A 26,288-nucleotide genomic window follows, 5' to 3' on the forward strand; every position below is an offset into this window, starting at 1 on the left:
TGTGAATGTCTGAATGAATGCGGATCCATTGATAATTTTGGTACACCATATTGAATATATCAGGTGTATTCAATACGCATACTTTATTATGTCTGAATTTTTCCAACGCATCAGCCATCAGATTTCGTGTATGTAACCCTTACAACAGCGCTTGTCCATAGTGCGATCCCTGAGAACATTTTGATGTATTCGGATTATTATAATCATTATCATTTACTAATAACAATCAGTTATTTTCGGTAAAAAATATCACAGAGCATATTAATTTTTAACACTTTTTTGGATAATAATTGTATTTTTTTTCTTTTATGTTTCTTTAATTTTTCTTGATAGTGTAAAATTTATGAACTCTGGGTAGATGTTACCAGTTTCCGCTGAGAAACAGTTTAGAAGATTTGAAGAGTGACGCATACAAATTGCAATACTATTGAAACTCGAAAGTAGGGTTTTAAAGTAGATGGCATCTACTTACTGATAGATAGATCTGGTAGGTTCTGGTGTCTATAGGCTACAGTAATCACGCGATATTCGGTTGACCGTTAGCTACAGCAATATAAGACAAGCAAATTTTATACCTTGACAGACCCCGAGAGAAGTATAACGCATGTTGCATGGAGTACATCAACTTAAAAAAAAAGATCTCACAATGCGCCTACAAACAAACAGCGTAATTCAATCATAAAATATTCTCTTGAGATATGAAGAACCAATACACGTAAACATTCGTCTAGAAACATTTCGTAACGTGGCATTTTTTATCCGTATACATTTTAAACAAAGTCTTTTAGGAGTCACCTTGTTGAAAATAATTTTACTCGACCGTCCGAAACGACATTCAGTCAAATTTTACGTATACAAAAAAACGCGTATAACAATCACGGTAATCGTTGCATTATTTTATGATGTCTGTTGTGATGTATTTTTTTTTGTTTGTTAACAAAAAGGTAATTTTTTAAATCGATATAAAAAAGTCGATATTAACATCCAACAGCCAGTAGCTAGTCTGTATTATTTTGATTTTATTCTAAATTATGTGATTTAGTCACTATACGAATAAGGTTACTTGGTTATTACGAATTAGACGAGACGAGACGAGGAAGGAGATCAGGGTACTTCACTATTAAGTCAGTCCCTTCTTGGTTATCGAGATAAGCTCGAAGATGAAATTTAGTATATTAATCGATTTCGTATGGTTATTAAAATTTGTTATCTGTATCTATAAAAGCCGGTGTGTGAACAGCTGGACCGATTTACGGCGAAATTTATACGAAAATCTTCGATTGACTTAACATATTCACCTCCTCCTCCAACCAACCTCAAATATTCAGTACTTATAAATGAACGCCTCAGATGCAATTTAGCTTACAAACGAGGCGCCGAAATTTGAAAAACTTTGTTCCCAAAAAACTATGATTCAAGGCTATTTTTCTGTGCACAACACTAAGTATTTACACGCGTAACTCACACGAGCGCAGCACAGTGTTAGAACATTAACAAACATATTATTGCTTCATTGTATAAACACGGATTTTGTTTGTGTGAAGCTTATACAAACATTTGTTCGTTCGTGACTGGAATAAATTCAGTGAAAAAGTTGAATGTAAAAACCGAAATAATGTCAATTACTCTGTCATATACGAGTATTATCCTCCTGTATATTTCGTGACAGAGTCCATCCAAGTAATTACATATTAGTGCACAATTACTGGACATAGAGCACATAATGAGGCCACAGATCTTATTTAATCATCAAACTGAAAACCAATGGATTTTACGAGTGTTGAATACCGAGAAGTGCATTAAAGATTCGGAAATGCGAGTTCGAGAAATGTTAAATTTATTTATTTGTTTACGCTTCGTTCGTACGCGAAATAAGTGATGTAATTCTTTCGTTAAAACACGTTAATAACAATTGGCGGCTTGAAAAAAGGTGATGGAATGAATAACAACGAGGGAAGCGGTGATCTAAATACATACACAGTATACTGAATATGTACACACATACGCCCAGCCGTATCGACGCATATCCATAAATCTTAGCAGTAGCTGCAAGTGTACGGAGCCATGTAACCTCGGCTATCCCCACAACCACACAGACTACGGCCAATGTGGAACTTGACGACGGAATCTGCATTCGTTCACGGATATCTAGTGATATATAGTTTTTAGAAATTTTTCCTTACCTATTGCTGTAGTCTAGGGCTATTCCAGCTACGCCCGGACGGGTGGGCGATCTCACGGGCTCAACCTGATAGAATTTGCTAACACCAGCCCTAGTAAGAGCAGTGCTTCGCAGAATCTATCACCGGATCGAAAAACTCGGTGGGCTGCGTCTGTGGGTGTTGTAACTGTTCTCTGAACTGCTACGCGGCATTGTGCCAAAATGATGAGTACAAAGGTAGCTTTTGTACTAAATCTGGATTTTTTTTAATAGACGCGTATGTCAAATACGATTAACTTGTCTCGTAAATTCGTGATCACAAGATGTCGAATGGAAAATAAATTTTAAAATAGATTATCAAATAATTTAGCTAATGTAGTTAGTATTAATAATGCCTAAAATCGCTACGAAACTAAAAGAGCAATAGGTATGCGTTAGATAGCTTTGCGTCAAGTCAGCGGTTTGACTCGCAAGTTAAAATAGTGATAGAATTTGTGTTTGCGTTAATTGAGTCGTGTACTTGGCGGCCGATAGTGGCCATTACGTTAGAACTACGGCAAATAAGGCCGCTCGCAGAACATACCGAAGGTGACAGAGGTCATTGTTAATTGGTAACAATCACAGCATTAGCAGGCGTTGCGTAAGCGAGTGTCGTTTACCCCGTGGCCTTCGGATCGCTTCCCGCTTCGCTCGTCACTACCGGTATCACCTCATTGACTATGATGATTCGAATCAAATTTCTACTCAAATAAATTGCTATTCGAAAATGATATTTCTTCTTTTGCATTAATGTTTAATGTTCTATAGCATAGAGGAAGAGGTAGACCTAAGAAGAAATGGATGGATTGTGTGAAAGACGATATGGGTAGGAGGGGAGTGAGCGAAGAAATGGTATATGATAGAAGAGTATGGAAGGAGAAAACATGTTGCGCCGACCCCAGGTGACTGGGAGAAGGGCAGGATAATGATGATGATGATGTTCTATAGCATCAAGAAGGCAAGCAAAACTTTCCTTCAAATTAACATCGTCTATTGTGATATTCGTAACGACTAAAGAAATATTAATAACACTGGAACTGGCACTGATCTAAATTTAATTAAAAAATGCGGTAAATAAAATGTGTGGGCTTAGTACTTTTTCTTAACAGCAAAGGTTTTTTTTAATGAAAAAGTTGCCTAATACAAAAGAAATAAATGACAAAGTCATTTGACCTACTTTTTATTTATTTTGCAATTTGAATTAAAAAAGCAACTAAACGTAGAAAACATCGATATCCAATAATACAGAAATAGAAATTGCATAGACATTTTCCAGAATTCATTAACCCGAGCGCCTTCGACTGAGCCTGTTTGAATGGTTTTGAATATTAATCACGTTTCCTTGTATTGTCTTTCTTCGAATTTATAAGTGGCTACTTCCAATAATTCCATGATTTGTGTTTTCTTATTGCTTTTCGATTCACGGTAGACAAAGGCTCGATTGTGGCCCAACGGATTACTGATGTCCAAGATCAAACAGCATCAAGTTGTCTATATGCCAACCAACAAACCCTTCTGTATTCTGATTCGCCGTCTTTAGTACCAACATTTCTTATTCTCTGATTGAATTAACAATACAATTACGACACATGTATTGTATGGAGTGGATATAATAAGTCATCTGTGAACTAAAGTTGTTCAATATAAAATAACCCAGGCACTAATTTTTGTTAGTCGCGCTTAAGTCTTAAAACCTTGGCTTATTTAAGTATTAAGATTTCTCATTACGATTTTTTGTTCCTGTTTAGTCGTCTTAATAAATCAACATTTCAAACGAACAAAAACTAATAAAAAGAAAACAAAGTTAATAAAGCACAGCGCAGAATTTAAACAGTAACTCAACTACTTATCTCAGACTTTCGACAATGCACAGCACGCGCACTAATACGCCATTGACACGGTTTGTGATGGACCTCGATGTCATTTCGAGACCGTCACGTCTCGACACGTGCGTGCCACACATTCAGTACAAAGCTTGCACAACATTCCACATACAACAGTGTAAAATGATAATCATCCTTTTAGTAGTTAGTATACTTAAGAAAGTTGATCCGACTCGAACGCACTTACTGCATTTTAATCACTAAATAAAATATAAATAAAATTGCGTGGCTCGCTGTAATTGACTAGAAAGAAGAATGGTCGTCAATAGAAACCATTATAGGCCATTTAAACTGAAATGACGCTACGAATTTTAAGCCGACCAATAAAATACTTTTCTAATATTCACAAATAAATGCTTGTGTACGTGTGTGTGTCAATACGTATGAAATATAGTCACAGACGTGTCCGGTCAAATGGATTCGAGACGCGGCGTCCAGCGGTCACAGAGCACTAGCAGCGTTTATTTCAAGGGCGAATTTCAGTTATATTACCGTTATACTGTTTCACTGTGACGCAAATGTTTATTTGGCGGAAAAACTTTATTTATTGCTGCCCTTACAATATTGAGCTTCCTCGACGAGATTCTTACCTTTATTTTCGTTATAAGAATTTAATTTTGTTTAATTTATTTAATTAATTTTTAATGTTAATTTATTTGTTTACAGATTACAACGCTGCCCCGCTGTTCGCCTCTGAAAACGCCTCCAGTGGTAAGTGTTGAATGTTAGAGCGTGTTTTTTTTATATTGTTAGTTACTTTGCTGATATCATTTATATTATATACACAGACTCTCCAACTCATGCTATTTTAGCTATCTCGGACATGACATAGAAATCTCAATTGTATTGCAATAACAGACGTAAAACTGAACAAGATCTTGACTGCAATATTGAGATTTCTATTATTCTTACGGGCTCACTGCATCCTTCACTTTCTACAGAGAAAGTAATATGTCAAAGATATTTTATTTGCTGAATGTAGGAAATAGTATCGATCAATTAAAAATTGTCTTTTCTTGTGTATTTTTTAGAAAATTGGGTATGCTATAAACAAAACCTATCAAGCTAATCTAGATTGAATACGCACAACCCACACGGTGTTTCAAAACGACACACAACGTACGAAAATCACCATCTATATATCCTGAATTTACATAATTAAACAATAAATTAATCTAGTTGGAAGATACAAAAATTTTTTTCCTCGAAAAATTGTATGAAGAGTAAAAGGGTTTTTTTTTTAAAATGGCGGAGAACACTTTTTTTTACGTTCTTTCCAATTGTTTTTATTTACGTTCTTTCCATTTCAAAAAAAAATTCTTTTCAAATAATTTTCTGTTTTCGATTAATAATGTGTATCTTTGATATCAAATACCGGACACCACCGCCACCGGAGTAGAGTTCATCCATACTACCTGGAGCCACTGCGGTCATCCACAGTGCGTTTCCAAAGGTATTTTTTGCCACGTACCATCCGGCTATGGAATGAGCTCCCCTCCACGGTGTTTCCCGAGCGCTATGACATGTCCTTCTTCAAACGAGGCTTGTGGAGAGTATTAAGCGGTAGGCAGCGGCTTGGCTCTGCCCTTGGCATTGCTGAAGTCCATGGGCGACGGTAACCACTCACCATCAGGTGGGCCGTATGCTCGTCTGCCTACAAAGGCAATAAACAAAAAATAAAAAATAAAACCAATGGTTTTGGGGTATGCCCTAACCTTGCTTGAATTATGCTATTCAAGCTCAATACATTATCACAATTTCAGCTTCCAAATTCGTTCCGTGGGTACATCCTGTATGTGTGTTTAAAACGTATTGTAGTTCCGTATGAAAATTTATTTTTACTAATCTCTGGGCGTAATCTACGTTCAGAGGGATAGGCACCATTCTGCCTATTTCTATTCGAAATTAATTCGCGTTGGACGATAGACTACTCGCTATTTATCGAGACAAAACAGAAGTAAATTATATACAATATTTTTGTATAATTTTATTCAATCGCAAATAACATAACGAGTTTCTAACAATCAATCAACATAATGTACACAATAAATACATCGTGGGCGGATATTTTTTGGTTCCCTAGCAAATTTACTTTACGTCTTATATTATCGATATAAATTACCCACAATCCATTATTTTCTTTATTGAAATATTAAGCCCGATATAAAATATACAGCGACGCGGAGGCGTTGTTAATACGCCATAATGTAAGTTAAAAGCCCACAGCTTAACATTTGTGTTGAAAGCATCAGCCCATCAGCCTTTCACAAACGCAGAGTCAGATATTAGCAATTACTGTTAGACACGGGTAGGTACCACTACCCTTCCTATTTCTGCAATAAAACAGTAATGTGTTTCGGTTTGAAGGTTAGAGCAGACGTTTGTGTAGGTATATAATAAAACTGAGACATTTAATTCTCGCCGGATTTTCTCAGTGGGTCGCGATTTCGACCCTCTCACAGCTCGACGAGCTCACAGCCCACCTGGTGTTAATTGGTTACTGGAGCCTATAGACATCTACAACGTAAATGCGCCACCCACCTTGAGATATAAGTTCTAAGTTCTCAGTATAGTTACAACGGCTACCCCACCCTTCAAACCGAAACTCATTACTGCTTCACGGCAGAAATAAGCAGGGTGGTGGTGATACCTACTCGTGCGGACTCACAAGAGGTCCTACCACCAGTAGATAATAATAATTTTCCTCAACAGTTCAAACCCGACAGACTTTTAAAGATGAAGCTTTGTTTCGATACTCTCTTGAAGACAAGCTCGATCCTCTTCAAGACTAATCGGCTATAATTTTTTTAAATTTCGAATCAGCAATAACAATTAAACACAATAACAACTATTCATAGAATTGCAAAAGAAATACAAAGCATTTATAAAACGTTTATAAATAACCATTCGCGTGTGTAAAACCCATTATAAGGACCCAAATTACGAAGTAAAAGTTACACGACCAGATTATCTTTTGGAATTTTTGATAAAACACGTTAAGCATATTTTTGTTTTTTTGTACAAACGTATTTTTCTAGTGCACGTTCATAACCTGAGGTCGTTGAACCCATTTCAAAAAATTTATGACCCTGATTTTAATTAGTCTCCATGGTCGGTCCCCTTACGTTAATTGTTAACCACGGTCATTCAATTTGAGCGCACAGATAAAGTAGAATGGATTTAAAACGAAACAATAATAATAATTACTAGCTGAACCGGCAGACTTCGTAGTGCCTCAATCGATAATATAAATACACGACAAACAAAAGAAATCCGTCTGAAGGCACACATCAAAGGAAAAACAAAATTGTTATTTTTATTTAATTCCGGGCATTTTCATATTTATCTACCTTTTAAACCTCTGGACTAACACAAATAATTTAAGACCAAAATTAGCCAAATCGGTCCATCCCTTTTTGAGTTTTAGCGAGACTAACGAACAGCAATTCATATTTATAAATTTTAAGAAGAAGATTATAGGGAACAAGACACACGGTCACGGTCTAATATTCCCTGTACCATGGGAACCAGAAACCGTATACCAACTAAATTACGTTCAAATATATAAATCTATAGGTATTAAACACCCAGAAAACAAACAAACTCGTTCATCACACGAATTGCCTGATTTGGACAGCACCCAGCATCAGAAGCGCTAACTACTGTACCATCGAGTCGGTCACACGATATATGATAACGAAGAAGAAATGTTACGTCGATTTAAATTGATAGAGAGACTATTTCAGCATCTCCTTGACGTGTAGGTGAGCTCACGGGGCTCAAACCGGGAGTGTTGCTAACACTGGCCCTAACAAGAGCAGTTCTTCGCAGGAATCTACCACCGGATCAAAAACGCCACCCACTGAGAAGATCCGGCGAGAAACGCAATGGGCTGTGTCTATGGGTTAATTCACTCGTCGAGCCCTTCATCGCAAGCGACGCGGCGACGGGTTCGGCGAGAACGGTGACCGGTGCTTGAAATTGCGTAATCAATAGGAAACGTACTAGACTATCGATTTTAGCGTCCATAGCTGTGCCCATTAAATTATAGTCCACCAAGCACCAATCGCCTAATCGATCGTTAGACTTTCATTCGGATTCCGCGAATCAGTAATCGATTCTAAAACATCGACTCATTCAAATATACGACGTTCGGTCATCACTAACGCAAGGACCGTCCGAATAACTGTTATCTGTTCGTGTGCAATTAATAAAAACCCATTTACAATAACATAATAAATAAGATATGTAATGATGACATAATAACAGCGAACTGATAAGAAAATGTCGCGATAAAACGTTAAGTTCGTCGTCACCTTGAGATATACGAAATAAATAAATACATTTGATTTGTTATGATTTGTGGCGTGGTTGAAATGATATCGCATATATTAATGAAATATTTCTACTCGTGAATTGATACGCGCTTTAAGTTTTTGTTTTTAAATATTGCTTATATGGGTGATCGAGCTCACGGCCCACCTGGTGCTAAGTGGCTACCGGAGCCTATTGATATTAACAAATTTAATGCCCCACCCACCTTAAGACATTCATTCTAAATCTCAATTACATAATACAACAGCTGCCCCACGCTTCAATTCGGAATGCATTACTGCTTCGCGGAACGAATAGGCAAGGTGGTATGGTACCAACCCATGCGGGTTCACAAGACCTCCTACCATCAGTAAAACTTGACTTCTATATAATTCTAAATATTCAATTGGTTACAACACGACTGACAAAATCTTTGGGCCAAAATAAGTAAAGTAGATAATATGATATTCCCATCATAGTCACATTATAATAATATTATTATATATCCTGTAAATTGTGTCGAAATGTTGGATAACTTTCAAAAGGACTTCTTTCCGATTTTCCTCAGTATTGTGTCATATTTTGTGGACTATTTAAAAGCTTTTGCAAAAGTTTACTTCAATGAAAAAACTTTGTTGATCGTATCGGTTTTGCGGTGGTAAATATGCCTAAAGGCCGAAATAAAACACAAATACCTATAAATAAACCCATTTTGTGCGTTGAATACAATTTTACTGTATCTCATAGATATTTGCGGTTTTGTTCTGCGCCTTGTGATATTCGTAGGTTTTGTTCGTTTCATCGGCTATAATAGTTGAAGTTTCAAACGTCTTATTGTTTTCGTGATCCCAAATGATATTAAACCTTACGATTAATGATATTAAACATTCAAAGCACTATAAACTCTTGTAAGATGTTAAATGTTTTTTTCCTTTGCTGAGCTGATCGGTTCAAAGTGCAATTCACGTGTTAAAACACGTCACAAATTGATTTCTCATGCCATCATTTGTTATTTAGTGTTAAATCACCCTGCTAATAATGGCTTTGAATAGCATGTTTCAATGTAATTATTGTTTTTGTTTAAAATATTATGTTTCGAAAATAACAAACCAATGTCTGATATGTTGTACTTTTTGGAGAATTCGACATGATTCAGAATTCGACATTGATGTAACGACTGATATTCCAGTTATTATTATGGTAATAAATCAAATACTTAGTATTTATTATATTGAGCATAATATGCTTAGGATCAGTACAGAATATCGTATAAAGGGCCTCTTTGGTTAATATAAGTAATAATACTTAGAGCTTCGAGATTCAATATCAATATTAAAATCTGTTTCACATAAAAATTTACAGCAGAACGTTTTCAATCGAACTCTCATAGTTACACTTTTCGCGGAAAATTTGTCTGAACTTTGGAGTTTCACAGCTAGATTATATTTAAATACTACACATATTTTACCGCACCAGAGGCGTAAGTTAGTCCGTGATCTGTTAAATTCAACATTACAAACTGTATCTGGTTTCAACGTATCATATTTATCTTTTGCCACCATTTCTCTAGCATGCTTTTTTTAAGCTAATTGATCTTTTTTTTTATTGCTTAGATGAGTGGACGAGCTCACAGCCCACCTGGTGTTAAGTGGTTACTGGAGCCCATAGACATCTACGATGTAAATGCGCCACCCACCTTGAGATATAAGTTCTAAGGTCTCAAGTATAGTTACAACGGCTGCCCCACCCTTCAAACCGAAACGCATTACTATGCTTCACGGCAGAAATAGGTTGGGTGGTGGTACCTACCCGTGCGGACTCACAAGAGGTCCTACGACCAGTAAAATTATCTATCTATCTACAGATCTATTTAATGTGTCGGTCTAAACGTTTAGTTCTGTTGTCAAGTTATGAAAATTCTCGAAATCAAATCGCATTCTCCGAATCGAATCACATTATACATCAAGCATATATATATAATCACGTGTCCGAAGACAAGATGTAGGACGAGCAGCGATACCAATGTGATTGCAGCGATTCTTCCAATACAAGCCGATAGGTCGTTAACCTACATAGATAACGTTATCGGGCCGCGCGCCCTGCCTACATACTTCCTTTAATACGGACGGATACGGACCCATTCAAATAGTGAAGATTTACCAATTATGTTTAAGTGAAGCGCTTTTTTTCCCCTGCCTATGTTCCTTCTCCTTGACGTGTAGGTGAGCTCACGAGGCTCAAATCTGTTGCTGACATTGGCCCTTGCAAGAGCAGTGCATCGCAGAATCTACCACCGGATCGGAACCGCGGCCCACTGAGAAGAACCGGCGAGAAACTCAGTGGGCTGTGTCTATGGGTTAATTCGCTCGTCGAGCCCGTCGTCGCAAGCGACGGATTCGACGAGGACGGTGACCGGGTGAAACGCAATGACATAGCTAATGCTTGCTTTCTAATGTGCGTGTGGCTACTGGCTGTGTTATGGACACAGCCGTTTGTTGTACGTGAATACGTCTCGTAATGGGTAATAGTTTCTATGTAAAATTTTATTATTTATGTATGTCATAATCCCAAGAAGTCCTGTTGTCCGCATTCATTATTTTACGTTGCCGGCACTGCTTGACTCGATCATATGGTGTTTTATTGGTACAGTATTTTAATTATTCTTTATGTATACATTTTTTTATTACGTCATGATAGCCAACATTCATTTCAGAGATCGATGGAATTCTAAGCTTGGTTTCATTTTAAGCCATCGCAGACAAGACGTCCGACGTATTAATAAAAAGCGATGTGAATTTATCAGTGTTCAAAGCCAGGAGGAGGCTACAAAATTTTCTAAAAAGCTAAAAACATACCTAACTAAAGCGTACTCACGAATGACTTCAACTCTAAAAAAAAAAATAACATAACGTATTCACATCAGTTACTGCTGATTACGTATTGTTTTGGAAAATTGGTACCGACCTATGTGACTTGAACACCGTCATAGTCGCATTTCTTGATTGGAGCACACCAGACATATTTTCCTTTAACCCACAGTGACTTGTGTATTTTTTAATATAATTATTGCGTATAATTTCCATTTTTTTTATTTTCTTTTATTGCATGGTGTTAAGTGGTTACCGGAGCCCATAAACGTAAATGCCGCCACCCACCTTGAGATATGAGTTCTAAGGTCTCAGTATAGTTACAACGGCTGCCCCACCCTTCCAACCGAAACACATTACTGCTTCACGGAAGAAATAGGCAGGATGGTGGTACCTACCCGTGCGGATTCACAAGAGGCTCTACCACCAGTGATTACACAAATTATCAATTTTGCGAGTTTTATTTTTATTACACGATGTTATTCCTTCAATCGTGAACATTTGTTAAGTGTGTATTTCATTAGGAAAGTTGGTACCATTGCATCGCTCGACACGAATGCACCGGACGTTTTATCTTTTATGCCACGACGACTTCAAAATAGCCAGACAAACTTATCGATTTAGAATAGCTTGTACCGCATTTATAATCAGAATAGTTAGACAGCTAGCTCTTAAAACAAATACAAGAGACCTCAGATATTACCTAGCATTCATTATCAAGATTTAATTAGAAAAATGAACAAAGTATAATAACATCGTATTTTACTTTCAGAATGAAAGTAGAAAGCTTTCGTAGATACAATCTAGACTGTAATTAAGTATGATGAAATAAAAACTATGTATTGGTTTTAATTACAGTTTTGTTTTACCTATAACATTAGTGTGTTTCTTTATAGTAAATAAGTGACATTGACGTGCAAGTACTCAAATAATAATTAAATATTGTCGAGTGGTCTTTATTTTTTAATAAAATGAATACATTTAAACTATATTCAATATATCTACGTACATATATCAAACGTGTACTGATCGATCACAGAATAAAATATACTAGAGGTCCCGCAGTAGTCGAAATTCGACTATAATTAATTGAAATTTTGTTTATATTATGATTGTATTTTATACTTTCACAAATTCCGCCAAGACTACACTATAAAAAATATTAACAAAGACAAACAATAATGAATCTCAATTTGACAACAGACATCAAGAACAAAAGTTTGACAATAAATAGTATGCATGCGTGTGTGCGTCAAATACATGGTATGTAGTGTGTGTAATGTTTTCTTTATTGATTTAATGTATATTTTATGCATTATTTTAAAAATTCGCCCGGTCCTTGTGGATTGGGTGAATCGTGACAGAGGACGCCTCACTTTCCGGCTCACGCATGTGCTCACTGGGCATGGTTGCTTCGGTAAGTTCCTGCACCGGATCGGAGCCGAGCCGACGGCAGAGTGCCACCATTGTGGTTGCGACTTGGACATGGCGGAGCACACGCTCGTTGCCTGCCCCGCATGGGAGGGGTGGCGCCTCGTCACGAAAATAGGATACGACTTGTCGTTGCCCAGTGTTGTAGCATCGATGCTCGACGACAACGAGTCGTGGAAGGCGATGCTCGACTTCTGCGAGTGCACCATCTCGCAGAAGGAGGTGGCGGGGCGCGTGAGAGACGCACAATCCCGCCGCCGTCGAGCGGGGGCCAGGGACCGGCGAGGGGGGCCTAAGAAGACGACGTGCAAGCTGCTCTGCACGCGTTTTACGCAAGAGCATCCGGGTGATGGAAGGCCGGCTATCCTCGACCATCTGGTCCAGCGGGGTATTCCGTAGGATAGCTCACTCTAACCGGCGCCATCTAGGCGGGCTTCGGATAGCCTGCCGACCGAGAGGGCTGGTGGTCGTGGCGCCGACGACCACTGGTCCGGCGTTCCCATGGGGAGGGTGATGGGAGAGATGTGCTTCGCACTAAACGCTTCACTTTCCTCCCTTTGCCTCTTCATGAGTTTTGTCTCATGCGAGGTTTGGACGTTGGTTGTTGAGCGACAGGAGGTTTTAGTCAGTTCGACTCTGACATGCTCCGCTCTCTATCCCCAGTGGAGGGCAGAAGTCCGGCAATTTCCTCCTGACCAAAAAAAAAACCTCCGTCCGCGCAATTTTCGTAAAAAGGGATACAAAGTTTTTGCTTCACGTATTAATATATAGATTACAGAAACAAAGAAATGCCAATATTTTGTTTCATGAAGTACCTACAGAAAATATTATGGACCTGGTTGAGCGGACGCCATGAGACATGAGGTTATAGTCTCAATTATATTAGACAAGGCACGACACCTCCGCGGCAGAAATAATCACGTATGTAGTAATTGTGCGTCACGATAAGCCATGAACTTAAAACATGAAAACTACATTCAAAAACATAATATATAAAAAACATATTCTTTCTCTCCTTACAAATGCCGGACAAGTTATTTATAGAGCCAAGAACATGAAAGACGCATCGCTTGAAATATGTGCATAGTGAATTGTTTGTCAACTCCCCGGATGTCAGTCGTTCCAAAACGAATAAATGGATGTAGTTAAGCACGAGTGACCCAGCCCACGCAAATGTTATTATGAGATATTCATACTTGAAGTTTAGCGTGTCTTACAATAATCCCGCTGAAATTACTAAATTGTGCTCTTTTAGATCTTTCCAAAGTTCATTAATTTATTTTTCTCATTATTTTTTTTTTATGTCTTGAACTGTTTCAAATATTTTTTAATGATGGTTCGTCAATGGATGGACACTTCTGTATTTCCAATAACTCGACCTAAAAACAATGTATAAGACTTACCCTTTTTTCCCTTAATAAATTCATCATAGGATTGATTCGAGAAAATTTTACTTGGTAAATAGCCCAGGTGCGTTCGTTACTAAGGCTTTTAAATAAATTTTGTAGGGACTAGTTTTTATCCATGACTTCTGTTCCAATAAACTTTTGGTCTTCTCGATTTAGATTTCAGACCAATGCGCTTTATTAGCCTGCATAGTCATGACTTATTTCATTTCGATTTTATAACTGAAGTTTTAGTGGAGAAATGTAATTAACGACTGTCTTAATTTTTATTAGATCATTAGACTAGTTTCTTATGAATTTTTCAATGAATGCTCCGTAAATCAGGTAACAGTAACAAAGCTATAAATAAGCTTCTTGATTTATATAACTCAACTAGCCGCACTCGCCCGCTTCGCTGCGCATTTAAAATTAACATTATTATTTATTGTCATTATTATTAGGGAATCCAACACTCATATAAATATTAGCCTATCCATTAAGTACATGTATTTTCTACATGGATACCATGTTTCAAGTCAATCGGATGCATGGTTCAGTAGTTATAATGAAACATCCGTAAAAACCACTGTAGATTTACATATTAGTATAGGTTAAAAGGCAGCTTTTATTTTCACAAGCTCTTTTAAGTAAGCTAAGCCTTAACTTTTAAGTAAACTAAACCTTAAACCTAAAAATATGTAGTTTTTTACAGCTACAAATTTTAATAAAAGTTACATATAAAATTTCTTTCCGTCATCTAAAAATATTGAAACATTCATAAACCAAAGCGTCATTGTTATATTTTTATCGTTCGAATAATAAATATTATTATGAAAATTGATGCATCTGGATGTGCGTCAATGGACGTCGAAACGGTTGTCTTACTCGTGTCATCTGAGTACCGTTGCAGTGAGTGTCATATGCGGTGTGTGAGTAACATGAATATTTATGCTATGAAATATTCATATCTTAAGAGTCCCAACTGTTTCGAATTACAGATATTGTTTATAAATCCATAGCTCCTTTATGGGTATTTTATTTAAATGAAGATTTCTAAAGAAATTCATCGGAATAGAACACTGTTGTGGAAAACATTGTTCGAAGAGTTTAATTTTTTGATCTACATTGATTGCTTCGACGCATTGAAACTAAATAAAGGAAAATGATAAATAAACATTTGTCCGTTGTAATTTTAATTGTGCTCTGTGGCTTAATGCGAGTTTTTTAACTTCTCGATCGCGTGAAAGTTAACTCAAATTTGTATGGAGTTGGAAAAGCTTCCCTTCGTTTGCCGCTAGGGGCGCTATTCAAACTCCATACAAATTTGAGTTAACTTTTACGCGCTCGAGAAATAAAAAAAAAACCCGAACTAAGCACACTGATACAATTCAAAACACGTAATTAATGTGTTCGCTTAAACTCACTATAACCAAAATATGATCGTATTTTTAGTCTAGTCTTTTGCTTAGGAATTGTGCCGACGGATTCCAGTTACGCTCTAGGCTTGTGATATCGATGGAGGACTCCTGTACCTACTAATATTGAACTTTGGAGATAAATAAAAATTAAATGTTATATTTCTAGTGTCAATAGATATTTTTTTGTTTTATTTGTGGACGAGCACACAGTTTACACTTTGTTAAGTTACCTGAAGCATATCACGACCAGAATGCGGACTTTAGACACGAAATCAAATTCCTAGTCGTATCGTAACCCTAACATCAGAAACCAGTTTGTGTGTATTACAATTCCACCAGATGGTATCGGCATGACACATTAGCGACTCCAGATCGAGATCCCGATCGTTTATCACGTACGTAGACCCTTTTACTTCGCTAACCGAGCTATTCGCTGACAAATAGTGAGTAGAGGTTCTGAGACGTGAATTGTCGCTGCCTTATATAATAAAATGGAAATACATTTTATAAATTATATTCTAAGACTATTTTTGACACAGTCGGGTCAACGAACTCACGGGCAGTCTGATGTCAGTTACCGAAGCTCACATGGCTCCGTGAATGCCATTACCTTCCTTGACACATGAAGTCGAAGCCTCAACTGTATAGTATAACCCTTCAAACTAGAACGTATTACTACTTAGCCGCAAAGATATAATTCTGTGGTACTCACTGATATGGGCTGTACGCCAGTGATCACATAAGTACATACATCACATGATGTTATTCCCGCATCGTCATTCGTAAAGACGTGCTTAGTACGTATTCTCTTCCTGTCTGCGGGATTTTTGCACCGGTATAGCCGGATATATATTATTGCTCATGTGAAACTGACGTGCGCCGACGTATCGGAATGGCTAAAAGTGCGATGTCTCAGCTACAGAAGATCTGGAAGAATAGAGGAATAGGCCTGAAAACTAAAACCAGACTGGTGCGGACTCTTGTTTTCTCTATCTTCTTGTATGGAGCTGAGACATGGACGTTGAAAGCAGCAGACCGAATGCGCATCGATGCTTTCGAAATGTGGTGTTGGAGACGCATGCTAAGATTTCCGTGGACAGCCTTCCGGACTAACGTGTCGATATTGAAGCAACTGGGCATCAAAATCAGACTGTCTACTGTATGTCTGAAGCGGATCCTCGAATATTTTGGTCACATTGCGAGGAAAGACGGCGATAACCTGGAAAAACTTATGATCACAGGGAAAGTTGAAGGCAACAGATCTAGAGGCCGCAGCCAGACTCGTTGGTCCGATCAGATCCGCACCGCTTTGGACAGTACAGTGTACAGCGCGCTGCATGACGCCGTGGACAGGGGAAAGTGGAAAAACATCTTAAGATTGAAGCTCATGGGTGATGGTGGTCACGACCCTCAGACATGAGGAACACGACTCGAGGAGGAGGAGGATAGCCGCAACGATTACACCGGGTGTCTCATATTTTTACGTTTACGGAGTCTTCAAAAGCTTTTGAAGCTTCAAAAAATTTTGCTATTAAAATGTTTTTGTTTCTAGTATCGAGTCCTGGTATGAGTATTATGAGCCCAAACTGAATGAACTGAACTCGAACTGCGATTTCGACCTCAAAGTTGGTGATAAAATTCACGTTCCGATTGATCATGCCAACGTTCTTCCATCGAGCATATTAAAAAATAATCTCCATAAAAAAAATCCAAAACAGCTATGAAGATACATTAAATTTTGTTCTAAATTATACTGATACAAACCGCTTTTACCGCTTAATCTCATGTTTATTTATTTTATTTTAATTTTATTGTTTCCGCCGTTCCGAATACTTTACAATTCACGTGGTCGTGGGTAAATAGGCGTTATTCGTCAAAATTAGAATTATAATTCTAACAGGAAACCGGTAACAGCACCTAATTTCTTGGCTCTCGAACATAGATCTTGCCAAGTTAAATTCATTGTTCGAATTGTACGAAGATTCCTCTCGTGACTTCAGTACTCCGTCAATCAATGTCACAGTAGTAATTTGATTAAATCAAGCTCAACTGTTCTTGATAATTCGCAATCATCTACTTTCCAATCATATTTTATGTTGTTATATATCCTATATGAAAGAATAATGCTTATATTTTTTTGGTTTATGAACTACTCAAATCACTGCTGTACGTATTTTTTTATCAAAACTGATAGCTACCACCAACACTCGACGAGTTTATCCAGTGTCTTGAAAAAACTAATTAATCTAAATGTGAGGCCTACAAAGATTGGGCAATAGTGTTTCTCTGAGTATATGAGGAAACTGTGATCGTAAGCTGCCTTTACTAGTAAGGCGTCTTGTGAGCTCTCACGCATAGCAACCACCATCCTAGCTAATTCTGCCGCGGAGCAATCGTGCATTCGGGCTTGAAGAGTGGGTTAACGGTTATACAATACAATTGAGACCTGTACTTGATGAGTTAAGGTTGGTGGGATTCTCTTCTTCCTTCTCAGCGCAGTACCGCAGCCCTCGAGCCGGGGTCAGAGGAGGTCGTTGGTTCAGATCCGGCCCTTGTGACAAGGCTGTCTCTTTCCAATGATGGTCATGAGACGTGGGCCGAGGCTGCGCTGCACGCTACAGACCTTAAGCGCGATGGTGCGATATAGGAAGATGGGACAACCTAGTCACAGCTGCAGTCCGCAGTGTGGCACTCTTTGCCTTTATCGCCGACGTTGCTGGACGTACTGTGGAAGAACAATCCGGTCGGTGGCATATTGTGTTCCCACCCGGCAGGCTGGTTCTGACGGCCTTCTGTACCGCGGAGACCGGACATCGGGTGAGAGTGTGCATAGGAAGTCGTTTGGTATGTAGGAGGCCCTAAAAACATCATGGGGCCCGCAGTTCGCTCACAACATCTGCGAACCAGCAAGACCAACATACACCGCGCACGCCTTAGACATATAAACCTCATGTATGATTAAGGATTCAAGGCGGCATTCACGTTGTGATGTCTATGAGCTTCGAAATCCATTCAACAGAAAGTGACAAACAATTATAAAAATTAACGAAAAATATAAACGAATATTTTGCGGTCGTAGCTAAGCCGTAATGGCTTTATTATATGTATTAAGATTGTCGCTACTTATAGTTTAATTCTCACATCAACTTAAATAATGTTTTCCTAGTGCTTGACAACAGATCGTATCGCTACAGTGACCGCTTGTGTCGTAAGATTGCTATATTACATAATTTTACTCAAAAAATATGGTATTATTCTATTCGAATATTCCAAAATGAAGTAATATTTTTTTGACAATAGATTTCTTTGAGATTTTTGCCTCAATTAACCTGAAAAGATATTGGAGTATTCAATCCCATACTCGCACGAGTAATCGGCAAGAAGAAATATCGCTTCGTCATACGTGTTCAAGAAATTGTAAGTTCGGTATGTGGAAAAGTGAGGATGATAATAATCCTACAAATCGTTCATCGCAAATCTTGTATTTAGTTCTAAAACAAGCGACAATCGTAACGCCAGTGTATCTTCAAAAAATAAAAAGTTTGGTCCCGATTTCCAACTCAATTTCTTGTAGCATTCGGGTGTGTCTGTAATATGTAAATAGATATTTAATTGTATAAAATACTAGCTTTTGCCGCGACTTCGTCCCCGTGGAATAGTTACTTTGGCGTATATCTACATTTAGCGTAAGCTCTCAAAAAGGAAAAATTTTGAAACATTATTTATTAGTGCTCCGCTTGGTCCTATTGGTGTTAGCATGATGTTATATAGCCTTATAGCCTTCCTCAATAAATGATCTGTTTGAACCTGAATGAATTTTTCAAATCGGATCAGTAGTTCCTGAGATTAGCGCGTTCAAACAAACAAACTCTTCAGCTTTATAATATTAGTATCGATTTATAGTACATGAAATCTGGCTCTGGATGACCGTGTGTGATTTACACCGAATTATGTATTTGTTTAACATTACGAACCCCTTCTCAACCGATTTTTGTCGGGTCTTGTTCACTTAATCTGTTTACTGTTTCGGCCCACGTGCCACCGAGAAGATTTTATATCCCAGAAGATCAAATGCTCCTACACTTCCTTTTCCAGCCTGTAATCTGTCTCAAATGTGAATCCCGATTGAAGATTATTAATCTCTTTACACGATAGCGTCGGGTAATAAATATTCGTGGGTCGACCTTTCGTCAAAGGTGACATGGTTACACTAAGGTTGGGCTGAAACACCATCGGCGTCGGCTTTATGAATGATGTCACGTAACACGGTCATTGTCTCCTGAAATACAATCCGAGTGTTTTGTTTGCCCAAAAACAAAAGAAGCGAGACCTGTGTACATAATAATATGTTTCAATTTGATGTATATTATCCTGTTTTTGTTTACTGAGTTGTACATTTTGACGCACAGTTTTTTTCTATTTTATTTTCCGTTGGCATCGTTAACAATTTAATTTTTGTTAAAAGTTCCGGCACAAGCGTCCCGGTCAAAACCGTCAACCGTCATAGTGAATATTTAATTCATTAACAATTTGGTAGGGCCTCTTGTAAGTCCGCACGGGTAGGTACCACCACCCTGCCTATTTCTGCCGTGAAACAATAATGTATTTCGGCTTGAAGGGTGTGGCGGCCGTTGTAACTATACTGAGACCTTGTAACTTATATCTCAAGTTGGGTGGCGCATTTACGTTGTAGATGTCTATGGGCTCCAGTAACTACATAACGCCAGGTGGACTGTGACCTAGTCCACACATTTAAGCAATAAAAATAAAATAAAAACGTGATTGATGCCCTTACATAGCTTAGTTAGTGTATTTTGTCATTACTCTTCTAACCAGATATCATTTACTCAACTATTGTGGTGTGTGAAGCACACCGACTTTTTTTAATTTTTTATTTATTGCTTAGATGGGTAGTCGAGCTCACAGCCCACCTGGTGTTAAGTGGTTACTGGAGCCCATAGACATCTACAACGTAAATGCGCCACCCACCTTGAGATAAGTTCTAAGGTCTCAGTATAGTTTTCCACAAACTCGCTCTCTCCGCTTTAAATTTCCCACGGCTGTCACTCGCTTGTTCCGGGAGCCGTTTCCCAGCTGTTCCGGGAGCACATATCGCTGTCCCGTCTTCGGGTAGGTCAGGCTCAGTCCCGGGCGAGAGAAAACGAGAGTACGCGAACCAGTTCAAGTGCAGTGGTGCGAGGGGAGGGGTGCGTGACCCGGTCACAGCAACCTCAACCTCTTATTGAGTTTTCCAACTGATGTCACGCGTAGATTCGTGCTCAGAGGTACACGATACATACATGTAACAAAAATCCTTTATAAATCAAAACCTACTATTTATCAAAACCAACTATTTAGCTTAAAAAAAAGTTTTTTTCATTTTTGTCATTCAGTGGAAAGAGAGTTCCGTTTGGTTTAATATAATAATAGTGTTTAATTTTTTATATTAATTTTAATAGAGATTGAGGGCTTTAAATGTCGTTTTCTTATTATATCACAGAAAAAGCAATTAAGTCTTTTATTGTTTATTATACACATCCATACGTAGAGTTAATTCATGCATGGTATCAGTAGTTATAAATATTTTATGAACAGATATGAGTACAAGGGCTATTTTGATAATATCCTGAAAAGAACCCCACGCTTTTTTTACAATAAAATCGTTTTGTCTTACATTATTTTAATTGAAATTTACTTAATTTATTTTCTATTTTTTAGTTGGATTTTCTATAAAAGCGTATTTCATTCAGTTTTTTTTTAAACTATTATTTATTATAACGTTATTTATAAGCGCTAAAAAAGTTTATACTAATTTTGGCATAGTACTACTATGCGAAGAGTTACTTTTGATCTTTCAATAATAAGAGAACCATTATCTTGAGGAAAACGGCGCGAACCGGACTAACGACTTCTTAGTATAGCCGATGACTCATTCGGGAAGTTCTTACGTTTTTTGAACCCGCGGTATTGAGCAAGGGTCTGCGAAGCTCGACCTCGATACGGCGAGCTTTCGAGAGACTTACTTCTTAAGACCGGCGATATACCTTATAAAATTAAGTTTCCAAATTCTTAATTCTGAGTCTCCCATAAGTGTATTTCAACCGAAAACGCATTTTGCACTGCTATTAAAAAAATTAACATAAAAATTATATGTATGTATATTAGTATGTATTGTATGTAAGTATGTATATTGGTATATATTGTATGTAAACGGTATATATCTATTAATTGTATGTATATCTTTTCTATAATAATGTATTGTCTATGGTACACCGCAACATACCTGCTATATCTTTATATTTTCCAGAATTTCTGTAAATTGAATGTTTGTCTGGAAGAGATCGCTTTTAACGATAAGACCGCGTATTGTACAAATGTTTCTGCTTTTTGACTGTTTTTTGAATGTAAATTGTGTTGGTGTGCAATAAAGTGTATTCTCTCTCTCTCTCTCTCACTAAAATCAAAGTATTGATGTTTTGAATGAACAAATTAATATGCATTGAGTGCACACTTTTATCTATATAAAACACATTAATAAAAATTAATATATATTTCATTGTGAATATAACGTATGTTATATTTTAAAATACAATTCTCCTCGAGTAAGATTATTTACTACATTTGTATTAATGTGTGATATATCGATGACTTTCCCCCTCTGCCTCTTCATGAGTTCTGTCTCATGCGAGGTTTGGACGTTGGTTGTTGAGCGACAAAAGGTTTTAGTCAGTTCGACTCTGATATGCCCCGCCCTCCATCCCCAGTGGAGGGCGGAAGTCCGGCGATTTCCTACTGACAAAAAAAAATAAAAAATACATAAGCATTAAAAACTAAACGTGTTAAATCAACTAAAAAATAAATTAAATCTGTGTTTTTCATTATACAATCTTATTCCTTAGTTGCAGAGACCATTAGTGAACACATGTTAGGTAAACACAAATATTGATTTCTAATAATTCGTGTCTACCGGCATCGCAACCTCGGCATGGTCTAATCAGTCAATGCGAATAAACCAGTCGTCCTTCTGATTAGACCACAGGTGCAACGTTGTCTACATTAATTTGATCATTAAAATATTAATACAAACAAACCTCTTTACTTTATGACCTTCTTTAGTTTATTTAGCATAAACTCCCACTTTTTGTAGATTAGTCATAAATGTAGCAGGCTTGAAATAATGGGATATGTAATTAAAAAAAATTAAAAACATACTGAAATAGCAAACTGAACTAACGATTAACTTAAAGGTTTTTTTATCCTATTGATACTGGTCAGGATATTAGAGCCAAGTTACATTTAAAATTATGTTATTATTATCAACTCTTGATACGTATCAAAATTTTAAGCTAATGGACGTAACTTGAAGTCGATGAAAATAAAATAAATAAATAAAATACTTATATTTAACCTACATACCAAGATAGATACCAAGCCAATGAAGGCGTACTAGAATTGAACTAGATTAAATTGAATTTAAATTGTAAACATAAACTCTGAATTGTCATTTGTCAATAGTGATTTCGAATAAGTGCTCACTCTAATATTGCAGCATTGCTATTTCACAACCGTACTGGATTACGTCGAGCCAGCGAAACCCGCCACTGACCCATATACTCAAATGACAAAACACGTTATATGTGAATTATTAAGCACTAAAGATGACGCGCTCGCAAACCGGGAGATTTCTTCCGAAATAACTGAACTTTTTAGTGAAACATCCGTCCGCTTTTACCGACGTGTCACGTATGTTGAATGTCCACCAGTTTTCGGAGTACCTATATTAAAAAAAAAAACTTGTTTTAAACGACGACGAACTTTTTAATGAAACCCAGAAAACTCTTGCTATGACCTTAATAATAGCAGCGAACCAGTCGTGTTGAATTTAGTTGATTAAGCAATTTCGAAAAGAGCAGATCTCTGAAAACGTAAAATGTTCAGGAAATGAAAAAAAGAACTGATTATTTTCTAAAGCAGTATAAAATTTAAAATATTAACTTTTGAGATATATTTTAGTGTTAATTAGCGATTGAAAATTACTGGAATTATTATAAAATGGGTGTAGGTAAGCCTCAAAACTACATATATATGAAAAAACGTATTTGACAAAATATGCGACATGTGCCCTTTTCGAAATTGCATAGTCAGTTGTAAAAAGCACAACAATAATACACACAGTATTCTGAAAATTTGTTGTTATCGAATTAAAACGATCACTCAATAATCACATTTGGAAAATATCAGTGATTTGTTTTATGTTTTAAAATAACATTAATTTTAGTTTTATTAAGGTTAAAACTTAACTATAGGACATTATTAAAATAGAAAGACCTCAAAGGTGAAGGAATAACATTATCTATATATATAAAAATGAATTGCTGTTCGTTAGTCTCGCTAAAACTCGAGAGCCGCTGGACCGATTTGGCTAATTTTGGTCTTGAATTATTTGTGGAAGTCCACAGGTTTAAAGGGTAGATAAATATGAAAATGCTCTGAATTATACAAAAATTACATTTTTGTTTTTTCCTTTAATGTGTCCCCCGTCGGATGGATTCCTTTTGTTTGTTTTAAGTTTATTTTACGAAATTTTAGGTATTTTATTTATCGATTGGCACTACCAAGTCTGCCGGGTCAGCTTGGTAATTAAAAAAAAACAAATCGGAAATTTACCATTGGCAAAAGGTACCATTATCCTGCCTATTTTTATCGCGAAGCAGTCAGGCATTCCAGTTTTTTTTTCCGGGCAGGGGCCGAACCACATACGAGGCTTTCGAAACTCGGTGATCCACCTAAACTTTTTTGATTCTAACACTTTTAACACTTATCACAACCCATTATGTAGGTAATTCGCCGCTTAAATTGGCCACAAATGACGTCACACGTAACGCGCTAACGTTCAGTCATGTTCGGTAAAGTTTACGCAGTTTTGAAAAACAAAAACTGATGTATGATGAGCTAAGAAATACCTCCGATAGCAAATTACATGGTTTTCTGTGTCTATCCCTCTATAAATCAACCTGTTATTAATTAATTGAGTTCACACTTAACGATATCTAGGATAGCAGTTAGTCTGAATCTTATTGTAATTTTCTTGTTTTTATTTTTACTTTCGTAGCAAGTGACCAATCCCTTTTTATAGCATGTGACCTAAATATGTATCTATTGACTTATTTATTATAACTAGTGGTCCCCCCGTTGTCGAACTTGGACCGTATTGTCCAAAGACTATTACTTCTACGACTATAATCACAGATTTCGCCCAGATTACACTTTAAACAAATATTAATAAAGATAAACAATATTTAATCTATTTTCAATTTGACCACAGACTATAAGCAATAAGAAAAGTTTGACAATAAACATATAGTATGCATGTGGGTGTGTTTCAAATACATGTCTTTTTTAATTGATTTAATGCCTTTTTTATGCTTAATTAAATAAAATATTAACATTCTGCACTCCTTCTCTATATTCTCTATAAATGTGGGAAATTTCATACTCCTCCGTCCGCGCAATTTTCGTAAAAATGGGTACAAAGTTTTTCACTTATTAATATATACATTTTTACGTGTATCGCAATACCTTTAATTGTGATTTGTATATTATTATATCATGTACGATATTTTCGCAGTAATACTCCCACATAGCTTTTCCATTAATGTTTTCTAGAAATAGTTAAGTAAAACCATTTCTCAAAACGGTCCACATATTTCAATTCTGCACTTCATATTATGTTCTAAAAATGGAATTGAAGAATCAGCTATCGGTATTGATAAGCACCAGTATTCACACAACATTAAGTGGGCCGTCAGCAATTCAGCATAATTTCTATCTGCATAACGTTATTCTGATAAAAATAGATCTAATGAAATACGTGCAACAATTTTTAAGTCCCCTTTTAACTTAACTGCACCGTCTTCTATCACGGCTCATATTTGTGTTAACAAACAAACGTTACAATAATATAATTAAACGCCTTTTAAGTGTAACTAGTGGTCCCCGCAGTAGTCGAAATTCGACTATAATTAATTGAAATTATAAGTTTCAACATTATTATGGTCCTATTGTTACAGATTTCACCAAGAATACACTATAGACAAATACTCGTAATATTAAAGATAAACAATACTAACCTATTCTCAATTTGACTACAGACTTTAAGCAATAACAAAAGTATGACAATAAACAAAGAGTATATGTGTGTGAGTCAAATACATGGTAGTGTGTGTAATGTTTTCTTTATTGATTTAATGTACCTTTTATGCATTATTTAAAAAAAATATTAACATTGTGCACTTCTTCTCTACATTCTCTATAAGTGTGGAAAATTTCATACTCCTCCGTCTGCGCAATTTTCGTAAAAAGGGATACAAAGTTTTTGCTTCACGTATTAATATATAGATAAGAAAAAATAGTAACTGCATAATAAATAACAATTAAATCAATCATACATTGCCGCTTTGATCGGCCCACCGGCAGACTAGGCCTAATAAAAGCTGCGTTGTACACCGTCCTTATCAAAGGCAACAGATACGGGCTGTGCGTATCGATTGGCGGTATCTGGGTCACAGGCTCACGGGTCAAAGGTCACGGGTAGGTCACCTCGCCCAGCCTCGGCAACGTAAATAGTCTGAAGACGTCTCGCTCTTGCCCGACGTGCGTCAAGGACTTGCACTCAGTACTTATTGTACGCATGACAAAGAAAATCCGATATCTATTCGAAAGTCTACATTTTTAGAGGTCGCTAACTTTTATGTGTTCATTGTACGTCACATTAGGCAGTAGCTTGGCTG

At 36.9% G+C, this 26,288-nt stretch overlaps 1 protein-coding gene across 4 annotated transcripts in view; it reads left to right on the plus strand.

The window, feature by feature from the left end:
• The window catches only part of LOC114248713 (uncharacterized), a 254,874-nt gene that overhangs the window by 126,058 nt on the left and 102,528 nt on the right, over positions 1 to 26,288 (plus strand). For all 4 annotated transcript variants that reach the window (XM_089730304.1, XM_089730303.1, XM_089730306.1 and 1 more), the window contains one exon: positions 4,750 to 4,794. The gene's annotated coding sequence lies outside the window, so the exon portion shown is untranslated. The remainder of the gene's footprint in view (positions 1 to 4,749; positions 4,795 to 26,288) is intronic.

This window comes from Bombyx mandarina, chromosome 10 (assembly GCF_030267445.1).
Source record: "Bombyx mandarina strain Sakado chromosome 10, ASM3026744v2".
In the NCBI taxonomy this organism is placed as follows: Eukaryota; Metazoa; Arthropoda; class Insecta; order Lepidoptera; family Bombycidae; genus Bombyx; species Bombyx mandarina.